The sequence below is a fragment of the Egretta garzetta genome, unplaced genomic scaffold (assembly GCF_000687185.1).
Source record: "Egretta garzetta isolate BGI_Z169 unplaced genomic scaffold, ASM68718v1 scaffold38, whole genome shotgun sequence".
Classification (NCBI taxonomy): domain Eukaryota; kingdom Metazoa; phylum Chordata; class Aves; order Pelecaniformes; family Ardeidae; genus Egretta; species Egretta garzetta.
In genome coordinates, this window is record NW_009260667.1 from 1945430 (window position 1) to 1957944 (window position 12515).

Sequence of the window (12515 nt, forward strand, 5' to 3'; positions counted from 1 at the left end):
TGCCAAGACTGCAAAGCCCCATCCGAAACCCTAGCTGAAACCTTACTAGTTCACACCAAGGCCACCGTTCTGTGTGTGCTCCCGAAATCACTACCAGACATCTGGTACCCAAAGTATCCTTCCGCACTGTACAGTGCTTAATAAACAGCCCCAAATAGTATACAGCCATATAACAACTGACACCTCAGTTTGTAACACTCAGTGTGGAAACAGGCCAAATTCAGTTCCATTCCTTCCCCATGACTGCAACTGATTACTGAACATCCATCCATCATTGCCGTGAACTGCAGGATACCAGTAGCTTTGCACTAGAGACAAGGCTGGACAGAAATTATGTGCTGCTCCCTCCCTGCTCCCCTGCCCTGCCCAGCACTAGCAGTTACCAGTACATACAAACATCTGGCATCTAGTCTGAAATCACCCACTGCTCTTCTGAAAGCATCTCTGAAAGCAAAAGTACTGTGAGTAAATTCTTGCCTTTTATGCATTACCTACAAATGCAGCATATTGTTCCTATTCCCCTGCACGTGTTTCGATACAGAAAAATGTAGCGCAAGAAAGGGGTATATAAGTCCTCCCGTTCATACCTATAAGCCGACAGACTTCAGCTGCAGCTTTCTGACATAGTCAACGCAACAGCCGCAGCACGTTCCCTGCCACGCAGAACAAGCCTAGTGCTCTCCAGAATGACAGTACCTGCACGATTCCCAAGGCACCAAGGATTTGTCTTCCTCCTTTGTCACTGTTGGGATGGAAGGAGACATTTCTTCTTTTCATTGGGTGGGAAACAAAACCTCCTTGTTTCTTAAACCTGCATTAATACAACATATTAAAATATCTCTTCAGTGGGCAGGACTTCTGGGGTTACGTATCAGCAAGTTGTAAAAATATTTTGATCTTCTCTGCCAAACTTCTTTTTGGAATGAAAGCGACATGGAGGCTTTTTTTATAGACTGTAGTGACTTCTTGGATATTTTTATTTATATAGTTATATATATGAAACTATCGGTATCTCTATGTAGCAACAGATACAGCTCACATATTTCTAACAAATGAGACAGTTACCAGATGTATACTATGAATTGCCTGGAGATACTACCTCAGAATTGTATGTTTTATCATGCAAGATGAAAACTAAATTGTTTTGTTCCCTTGTTGACTGCAGTGCACACAAGGAACTCTGTAAAGTCCAAATTACAGCTGCCGAACTTTTGCAAATTCCCTAGCCAATTCAACAAAAATAAAATGGATTCTTGAAATCATTACAATCTGAAGCAACCTGGAAAATATGTAGGTGGAACTGATGGAAAGATGGAGGAAGGAATAAAAATGCACCAGGATATATATAACAAAACCACATCTTCCTTGAAGTTTACTGCTTACATGCCCACTGATGGAGAGGGATGCAACAGCTGAGACAAGTGATATAGTGTCAATCTGAAATCAGTTATGCTAGGTATGCTACATAATTCCAAGGTTTCAAATCTACACTAATGGCCCCCACATATCAGTTTTGATGTTCAAAAGCCACAGAATCACTAGAGTCCCAAATATCAAAACGCAGTCAGTCAAAATTACAAACGACAATTGCAAAGCTGCTCTAAGAAATTAAGATGAAAGGCTCAGGAGCTCAGCAAAATTGCCAGACTATACAGCCAAAAAGCCTTCTTCCAGTCAAAAGAGGAAGAGCCTCCAGTCTCGGCATCTGTGAAATACAAGGTATTTCACCACCTTTTGCAACAGCTGCCCAAAAGCCATAGAACATGAGGGCAATATGGAGAAGTTAAGGGTCAGTATCTGCATTTAGCATATTTTCTTACATTCCATTATGGAGGGCAAATTCTTTTTTCAGCTGGCTGAAAATATGAAGGAAACTTTTTACAGAAACTATGGACGTATCAGCCCCAAGCATTCAAAAATCACACACAAATGCATGACCTTCAGGAGTCATAAATTCAGCTTAAACATCTGAGATGAAGACTTATTCTCAGTGAAGTAGATGGCAGATTTGATTTCAACAGAGTATAGATTCCACTCTGTCAGATTTCCTAAAAAGCTTCAGGTTGATTTTATTTGCAGGCCAGGTTTTTAAGCCTGCAAGGTACATTCAAGTTACATTTTCAATTTTTTCCCTGCAGAAGAGCTAAAAAAAACCCAAAACCCAACTACTTAGGTTTTGGAAGAACTGGGATTCTCATTAAAAAAAAAAAATAAAGAGGCACAGACCTGGAACTTCAAAATATGCCACATTTGAGACACACAATGAGGGAAGACTTCCGCAGTTCAGGGCTGTCAAAATCCACCTAGTTAATAAACTTTAGCAGCAATGAAGGGACTAACATTGTCAACTCTGCTGAAACTGGTCTTGGTTTTTTATTTTAAATAATGGGTTCTAAATTAAGCCAGTAAAATAAAAAGCATAAGTTTAATTGCAAGAGAAGTAATTTTGGGGTATAGTAAAGGAGCACACCCACCTCCTCCCCCCGCACCAGGGTCTGGAGTTTCAGAAAATCAGCAACAATTTCTACTATCCATCTTACCAAGACAGGATTTTACATGGAGATAAATTCTCTTCTACCCAGGCAGGTCATTTTTTGCCAGCAATATTTCTGAATAAAAGTTGTGCAGCGTTAAAAATGATAAAAGCACAACCTCTTACATTTACCAATGATCAGGTACAGGGACAAGGAGCACATTTTGTGCAGAGCAGTCAAATTTAGAGAACAGCGGATTGCACCAGGTTCTAATATATTTCTGTTGGAAATGTAAACTCTATGCACAAACACGCAAATTTAGGTCATTGCAACCCACCAAAATGGAGTTTTTGTAGGCCATTAAGAACCAAAGAGACAGCTTATCTTCCAGCAGCTGTAGAAAGACAAAGCAAACCCTTAACAAAAAAGTCAGAAGGAAAATATTTTAATTAGTCCACCCAAAACATTACTTGGCATAACATTTTAGGGTGGCCCACAGGACTACATGCCCCCCAAAATGTGCCCACGTTGCCTGTGAGATGCACTAGTAACTTGTAATCGTGCTGAATTGCTTCTCTTCCCTCTTTCTCAATTTCTGCTTTCCTATCTCTCAATAAATCTGATTAAATTGTGCTTGCTTAGTGAAGGGCGAAGGAAAGAGGAGATGGAACTGGCTAGGATTGAAAAGAAAAGCAAGGAAATGAAAAAGGCAAGAAATAGAAGTTGGATTCTTTTTTTTAAGCCTTCTGTGCCCTATGACACTTAACACTGTGCAACTTTAAACAGAAAAAGTTTTGGAAAAGCTCAGAGAAAATACTATAAAACAAAGGAAAAAACCAGCTTCAGATAAAACATTTTTCTAAGCTCTGTGCCCAGATTACATTCTAATAACATAAGCAGAGGCAGGGGTTGATTTTTAAATTACCTGTTAGACTCCAATCTAATCAGCCTTGTAACTAGCTTAAAAATTTGGAAGCTTTTCTCTGCTTTCAAAAGTTACAGAGTTAGACATCAGTTCTTCATACCGCTGTACAAGCCTTTATGTCATGACCACTGAAAAGAGTTCTTCTGAATACACTTCAGACACAGGCATGGAAACCAAATACGGAAAGTAGGGGTTTTTTTTGTTTTAATCCCCTGAACAAGAAATCCTAGGCTGAGAGGGCAGGTGAAACTTGGTTTTCAAACCCTGCCTTCGTTCAGGGTGCAGTGTTACTGTCAATTGTGTTGATGGCTGCCCTGTAAAGGAATTTGTGAAGGATTTTCCAAAAAAAACCCCAACCTAATAAAGAAAAATCCGCGCCACTTGATCAGGTTCACCACCACACTTTTTAGCTGACTACTCCATATGATCTTTTGTCTGTCTCCACTCCTCCCCGTCTGTTCAGATGGAACAGTGCCCACTCGCAAATTGGACAGTCCCTGTTGCAGAGATGCCAGATGCAGAATGAATACTTGAACAACAGGAAAAAAAAAAAGTAGCTTACAGACACTTCTGACTGCCAGCAAGACACGGCTGCATTTCAGAAAGCACATTAGAAAAAAAAAAAAAAAAAAGCCTACACCAAAAAAACCAAGAAACAGCTGTGGCTAACTTTCAAAAGATGTAGCTGAATTACAGTTGCAAAGTAGACAATTGCCTCCTCGGCTGTGCGCGTGAGTGCGTTGGCAGGCCAGCAGGTACTGGCAGCAAAAAGTTATTAAGAGTTAAGATTTGCTAGATGCATTAATCAAAGAAAAGAAAACTTTTAAGTGGGTCAGCTCAGAGAACACATTGTTTGCAACGTGCATCTCGATGCCAGAGGAAGCCCTGGCCAGCAATTGTTTATTGCCACTAACGTTTCTCACAGCTTTTGCTGATAAGGTAGTGGTAGGCTGCAAACACTACTAGGTCTGAGCAGTAACATTTTCTATATTTTTTTACTGTACTGAAGTCCCAGGAAATGTCACTTGCCTGTGCATTTACTTCGTCAAATATTGAGATTGACATTTTATTCAAATCTATCTCATTTGTTTGCCAGTAATTGCATAGCAGTATATTCTTCTGTACAATAGGGAAATGAAGGAAAACAATAGGGATGTGAGGGGAAAATCCAGCCACTGAAAAATGCACCCAGCAAAGCTCCAGATTCAGTGATGTTCCCTCTACTACCTGCATCCAAGAGTCTGCACCTGTAAAACGTACTTTTGTTTTCAGATTTCTTCCAGTCTCTGTGGAAATGGGTTCAGGGAAACACAAAAAAGCAGGCAGTCAGATATATAACCAGGATCAAGTCTTGACAGAAGTTCAGGGAAAGCTGTCTAGAAGAGAGGAGCAGCTTTTTCTGATGGCTGAAAAGGTGGCGATGATCCACTCAACCACTGCTTTGCCAGGATGAGTGGTGAACCTGGAGGCACCGTTTGACTGTTACATGACCACGGTGTAACTTTGTGTAAATAGCTGAGATACTGCTTAAATCTAAGCTAGGGGTTAAACCACAACAGTAGTTTAACTTTTAGGCTCAATCTTGCAAGGACACAATCCCAACATGTGGCCTGCTGAAAAGCCCAGCGGCTGCCATTGTTCCTCCCCGCCCCAGAGCTTCAAATCCATGCGCTTTTGCCTTGAACTACTATGAAAGCAACTGGCTAGAGAATACATTTTTAAACAGGGAAGAGTTATTAAATGCTAAATTTCCACCAGTATAAGTCATTTTGTATTAATAACTTCACTTTATAATTAACTTTGCATAACAATAGCAGCTGGATACCCTCATACCGTGATAAGCAACAGGCTCCTCTGCCCTGGAGACAATACAATCAAAACTGACAAAATAGGAAAAAAAAAAAGGATAAGGTACAGAGAGATTAAGTGACTGTCCAAGGTCACACAGACCATGTGCCATAGAGGCTGGAGCTGAACCCAAAGACTAGGAGTTACGCTGGCAACTGCTGTTATTTTAATTTTCCTAAAGCAGACAGCCCTAAGGCAGCACAGCAAAGGAAGGATGGTGTATTATGGATCTACCTTGCACCTGAGGATTAGTTACCCCTGAGGTCAACCAAATGAACCAGCAGAGCAGGGGCTGATCCATCTGCAGTTCAGAAGGCAGTCCTTCCTCAGCCACAGCTCTACAGTGAATGCTGAAAGAGTTAACAGACATCTTTGGTGGCATCGCTTAATTTGACGTTTTAGACTGGCTCTGTTATGAATGCTACTGAGACAATGTGAAAGCAGATGAATGTCACAACAGTATTAACATGGAGTGATGTTAATGTTTATTAACCTAAAAAGATTTGGGGAGCATTAAAGAATAAAAACAGATGGGTGTCCTGCAAAATATTTTTCCCTGCCAAAGTCTTGTCTCCATTGACTCTTTGCCACCATGAGTGTCACCTACACCACTGTTTCTGGGTTTGTCCCTGACTGTCTCAGCATTTTAAATATCCGGTGAGATAACAACACTTCTTTATTTACGTGATGACAAAAGAAAAGACAGGAAGGGGTGGCACTGCTTATCTGCTTTTTTATTGTTGAAGTATTAGCAGGTTATCTGTATCTCTAAACGCTTATAGCAATTTGATTTTGAAATCGGTTTCACTGCTGCCCTTTTCACCTCATTTCTCAGAAGATTTGGAGTCACATTCAGCATTGATTCCACTCCTCTGACCCTAGGGATATTGAAGAGATACTTAGGTTCACTAAAAACTCAAGAAAATCTCCACACACTTTCTCCATCAAGGCTTTATTTTGATCAGTCTCCCAGCCTATTTATCATCTACTCAACAAGTTACGTACATAAATGTGATTTTTAGTATATTTGTGGAACTGTCCAAGAGCTGATTATTAAGGTTAGTTCAACAAGCACCTGCCACCGAAATTCAATCATAAATGCAAATAGAACTTGCGGACAAAAAATTCAGCCATGTTCCTTCTCCCATGCTGTGAGCAATTGTACATTGTTTTTTCTTGCACTGACTGAATCTTTGCTACATAGCTGTATCCAACTTTGAGCACCATCTTTTAGATCTGAATAAAACTACTGTCTTTCAATGTTGCCTTCCATATTTGATCATGTAGAGCAGAAGGTATTTAATTGAAATTATTATCTTTAGAATACAAAGATGCTAAGGTGCCTACTCTGCACTCCTGTGCTTGGGAGGAGGGCTGAGCAGGTTCCTGCAGTACTCCAAGTAGTTATACCTGAACAGCAATGCTTTAAAATTGATCCAGTTTTGGTAAATCAGTCAATGATTTTGGCTAATAAATCTGGGTTACCTACAGTACAAATGACAAGAAAACCATGCCCTTCTTTTGAAGCACAGGTCCTGATCACGTCCCTGGTTTTGGGCAGGACTTTCTACAGCTTTCTCTGCTTGTGAAGGAGAAAATGGCTTGCAGCAAATGAGTCGCTTTTCTGCATACCACAGAAAAGCATTCTTTCTGTTGAGCTCTATGTCCTTGTGTTGAAGCTGCTTGCCTATTTCTTTTTTTTTTTCCCAGAAACTCATAGGTAAAGGAATCTCCATGTTACTGCACCAAAAATTTCTATGAAATGCATGTATTTTATCTCATCGTCATCATTTATCCATACAAAACATGTCTTCATCTGTCACAGTATTTCCACCATTGAAAAAAAGGTTTTCTTCAAAGTGGATATCCTAAGAAAGAAGCTTCTTCCATCAACCTCTTCACTTAACCAGTGTCTTCTGATACAGACTTTCAGATAGACTGCTACAAGTAACAGCCAATACTATACCAATAGTATTTTATATCTTATCATTATGAATCACCATAAAACAAAAAACTATTCTTCAGCCCAGGCAGGCATTAAGGACACAACACACATTGACAGTAACTTCACTCCACTGACATATTCTTTTTCCTTGGTACCAGATTATATTTAAATATAAATCATTCACATAAATAAATAAATAAACAAAAGGCCAGGGAAGAATCTGATCCTTTGCAAATGAGAAACTCTGCTACTAATACCACCAGGTCAACCAGGAGCAAACTGAGGCTTTTCAACTTGAATTGTGTGATCTGAGGTGAGTTCCTATTCTTAATGAGACATTTACTAAACTTCTGCATATATACAGAAGGCTAATTTACTTCTTGAGAGATCAGTCATGTAACCATCTCAATCTAATTAGAGCAATTTTTCTTTAAAACAATATTGATTTTAGATTAAAGCTTTCCATTGTATTGCCAGTAGGCAGTGTTTCCCTTATTTAACCTTGGTGACAGGTAATGTCAAATTCAACAAGAAACTATTTATTAAAGAGCATAGTCAAAGCAATTTCGACTCTTAAAAGAGAAAATTAGTTAAATTGTGCTAATTGCTCTATCAAATTAATATAATACATTCTATTATAAAGGGAAAAGTTGCATACTTTTTTTTTTTATTGCCAGTAGGCATCAGAAAATATTTCTGCTGCACACATAAGTTTTCTTTGGTTTTTAAAATACCTCCAGATCATGGTTTGACTCCTGTGCTCTGTGTCAACATGAAACGTGTTAATGTTCGCTTTTTACTGTTAAGTTTCATGGTTGTTCTCAAAGGTAGATAGAAACCAGCATTTACCCAACTGGTGTCATGTCCAGTTAAGGATCTATTTTCTATTTTCTTAAAATGTACTTTTGCCAAAAGAAAAGAGTTCTTCTAAAGTGAAAGGCTAAATCAGTACATCTTCCAGAAAAGGAACCCTTCAGTCATCCACAGCACATGAAATTTAGAAAGTTGAAGTTTGGTGCATTTATGAGCAGAAACTCAAGTGCCTCTTTCCCAGTAGTTTGAAGCAATGAGAGAGAAGTTGCTTCAGCGCACCAGGAGCAGGGCCATGGAGCTATTCCCACTTCCATCTTCAAAAATACAGCAGACAAGTGCAAATGGGAAACTGAAGGCTGGCACTAGGCTGAGATCATTTATTCACACCAGATGTCTGCCAAAGGATTGCAGGTGGTCAACATAGATACCTGCCCATGACTGTAAATAAGCCTTGATTTGAAGAAACAGTGAAGGGGAAAAAAAAATGTTTACTGGCCCACTTGCAGATTCAGTAGCCTACAACCCAGGCTATGAATGCACATAAAAAGATGGTGGTGCTATGACTGAGTGGTATGTCATCTTCCACTAACCCCAAGACAAGGAGGGTGAGGAAGCCACAAAAAACCCCAGCCCACAAGTATGGAGAAAATGAGATATTTGGGAAAAGGGCGAGCAGTAAAGAGAGAATAACATTTGGCTTGACTCTAACTAAATATTTTAGCATTGCTAGAGAAACCAAGACAAAGAGAAGCAGTTTTCAGAAGTATGTTTGCAAGATGCCTGATCTTGAAGCTGGTTTGTGCATTCAAAACATGTCTACACCTCCAGCTACACTCACCATAGTAGACTGTAATAGCTGCAGTCTTGCAGGTAATGGGTAAATTCCAGTTTTTTTGGTAATGTTGTTCAGTTCATCATGGTTACAATCCATATTTTCTTGCCACAGCCTTTACTGTCATTTTGGGTGTTTTCTTGGTAATACAGAAACTTACTGTAATAAAAGCAGTCAACGTGTATCAGATGTTTTTATTCAGTACATTTTGGTGGGTTTCTGGTTCCCCAGAGAGGATCTGGAAAGCTATACCTGGATCCAATGAACATGTACAGGTTACCTCTCCTTGCTGAGACCCTAAATTTTTCATGCATTAAACAAAATAAAAAAAAAAAAAGAAATTATGAAGAGAATGTTTTTTATATTTTTTCATGCCTGGTCACCTTTATAAGTTACAAAAAAAACATTTCATGTGCCCAGGCCACATGCTACCGCAGTGGAAAGAGGTGCATGACCACAGCCACATTACTGTAATCAGTGCTCAGGACTGCGACAGAGAATTGCATTGCTAGCACAGTGATCCTGTACCTGAGTGCAGGGACGAGAACGATCATCTTCAAAGTCTGCTTATCATTTCCAAATGATAACCGGGCAGACTTAAGCAGGCAATCCTTTGATGAGGGTAGGAGGAAAACACCATCTGCCACATGTTCAAACCAACTCCTCTCCTGTGCTGGGAGTGAGTGACCACTGGAACCACAGTCTGTAAGTCAAATTATCTCACTCTTCCACTTATCACTATGTAGGCTGGGTAAGGAGGCCTCGTTCCACCAGAGATCAGCCTGTAACAGGGCTGCTGGGTGCTCATGTCTATCACTTATTCTGGAGAAGCTAAAGGGGTTTAGCTCTGGGCTGGATCCCCATCCCCATAAGCTGAAGGAGAGCTGACAGTCTGCTGGGCTTCCAGCACCCTCTGCGATAAACTACCCTTTGGTCCTAAAAATGGAATGCATGTATGTGGGAAATGAACTGGCCATTGGACTTGGATCAGGGTATCTATGGAAAGCGACTCCAAGAAACAAATTCAAAAATAAAATGAAACACATCAGCTTACAAACGACTAAAACATAACATCGTTTTTTTAAAAGACCTTCAAAAGACTTCAGTGCATACAAATGTAAAGTCATTAGTGTCTCACAAAATAAGAGAGTGGGTGAAGAAAGTAACACAGACTTCTAGATGCTATTATATCATAGCATTTAATGTTTGAAGCTACATTTACACTTAGCTAGGAAAATAGCCTCACAGAGCCAAGAATCTTCCCTGATGGACCACAGATCAGACATAGTATTAATTCTTTCAAGAGTTCCACTATCTACTCTCTACAATACCTCTACTGGAAATAATTGCAAATGTTCTAGTACCAATGCAATTACTTTTAAATTGTCAAAAGATACAAAAATTTTCTGCTGAAGTTCATTTTTTAAAAGATATTTTAAAGTTCTGTGTAGTCATGTTTTTCACTTTTCCAAAACGTTTCACAATAAAAGACCAGAAGAATCCTTCAGATTCTATTTGCAGAGTAGATGATATACATATAACGAAGTTTGTCTTCATAAATGTCTAGATTTCTAAAAAGAATGTTGACCAACTTAACGTGGAAAATAAAGTAACCTTAAAATCAGTTTTAGCATCAATCTTTTCCATTTCAGTAACAGCTGCTGTTCTCTCTACCCTAAATACACTCATGGGTGAACTTCTGGGCCAGTAGTCACTGCATATTGTTTTAAAAGTGACTGAAGTACACTAAATCTCATTGACTTTCAGTTTTGCTCAACACGGCATGCCCCCTGAACAGTAAGTGACAGATGTGTCTATTGTCCACAGTAGGACTTAAAAGGCATCAGTGCCTTTTTGACAGGATTCATTTTCCCACCTAAAATGTTCTGTCAGACAGAAGTTGGCAGAATCGCTATAGAAATTCCTTCTTCTTGGATCACAACCGTTAAAACAGAGCTTTTAGAAAGACATCTGGAGGCCTTCTGAACCTGGTATGCTATCCCACGTCCAAAAAACCTGATGCATCTTACTTGCTGATAGATTCAGGAAGAATTCAAAGCTTTGAACTCCTTGCTGTGAAAAAAGAACTAACCCACTGTCATTGGTGCTGTCATTTGGATGATAGAAATAAGTCCACTTTGTTTTATTTGTGTGATACTATTTGAATTTATTCTGACATAATATCTGTTTCTGGAATGATGGGGCATTTCCATGTCTATTGCCCACATAGCAAAGAGTTTGGCCCTTTTCACCAACCAACAGCAAAAGGAGGGTGAGAAGCGATTTTGTACATTTTCTTGGGCTAAATAACCATTGTACAGGCACAGCAAAGAGACACCACAGGGAGCAGCCAGGGGGGGTCCCCAAAATGACCCATGCATAGGTTAGGGCTGCAGCAGGGCTCTTTTGCTTTCTGATGCTGACAGGGGAGCGAAGTGTAGCGCGTCAAACCTCCCAGTGCTCCTGGAACAAGCAGTAACTAGGCCGTCATTGCCAGCTTTATGCCCATATTGAGACCTCCTATAAAGGCAGAATACTTCTCGGGAAATCTCTGGCCAGTTTAATGCTCCTTAGCACACAGTAATCAATCCAAAAGAGTGAATTTAATGAATTTAACTTCAAAAGGTAAATTTGTGCAATCATGTCATTTTTCACTGCAAGTAGCCCCGATTGCAACCCCCAGATCTTGTGCGCTAGCCTCCGTGTGTAAAATAGTGAGATCTCCAAGGAAAACACTCCATCCTGTACAAAGATTTTAACAGCTGAGGCACAAAAGAAAATAATGGTACCTGGCAACTGATCTCTCTATAAATGTTTTCTTTCAAGTTGGATCTGCTAGCAAAGCTCCCTTTTAAGTTTGATGAGCAAATGCTGATTGCACCATGGAGACAGTTTCTACAAGTTACCACAAGGTAGTGAGAAAGAAGACAAAAGTCTGTAATATTCAGGGAATGCCTCCCTCTGCTAATCAGAGAAAGCTAAAAGATCAAATACTTGCTCAGTGGGCAGTTGTTACTGGGTTTGCTTTTTAGTTCAGTTCAATAAATTGACTGGCTCACTTGTTACTAAAGCAGATTATTGTTAATGGGCTTCTTGGTCAACAGCACCTCTTGATAACATTTTAATTAAAATGAATATGTGTCTCATTTACTTTTTGGGGTCTAATATGTGACACTTCAGAACACTGACAGCGTCAGATGCCATTTTCCTCAATTAATTGGTATATAATTATTCTCAAATGGCTGGGAAGTGTGCAACTTTTTTCCTTCATGCCACATTTACCACTTTGATACTCACTCCTCTGGTAGTGACCAGTAAAAAAGTCATGCTTTCCCTCTGAGAGGGGACACTATGTTGAACTTACAGATCTGGTTGCTGTTGCCTGTCTCAGCAGCGGCACCTTGTCTGCTGGCCATGCCAGGCAGCTGCGTGTCTCTGGATCCAGACCATGGAGGGGCAACACCAGGCACCAAGGGACACATCCCTGCTCCTCCCTAGAGGACACTCGCAGCCCCAGCTCAGGCTGGGACATTTCTGGCCAAACTACGGCAGTCACAGCTGGTTGCGCCTGCAGGTTGGGAATACCATCGCCGCACCGCGCAGGATCAACACGGATGTGCGAGAAAGGAAAGAAATAGAAATACTAATGCAAAGTAAACACAGCCAAGCTCGCTAATC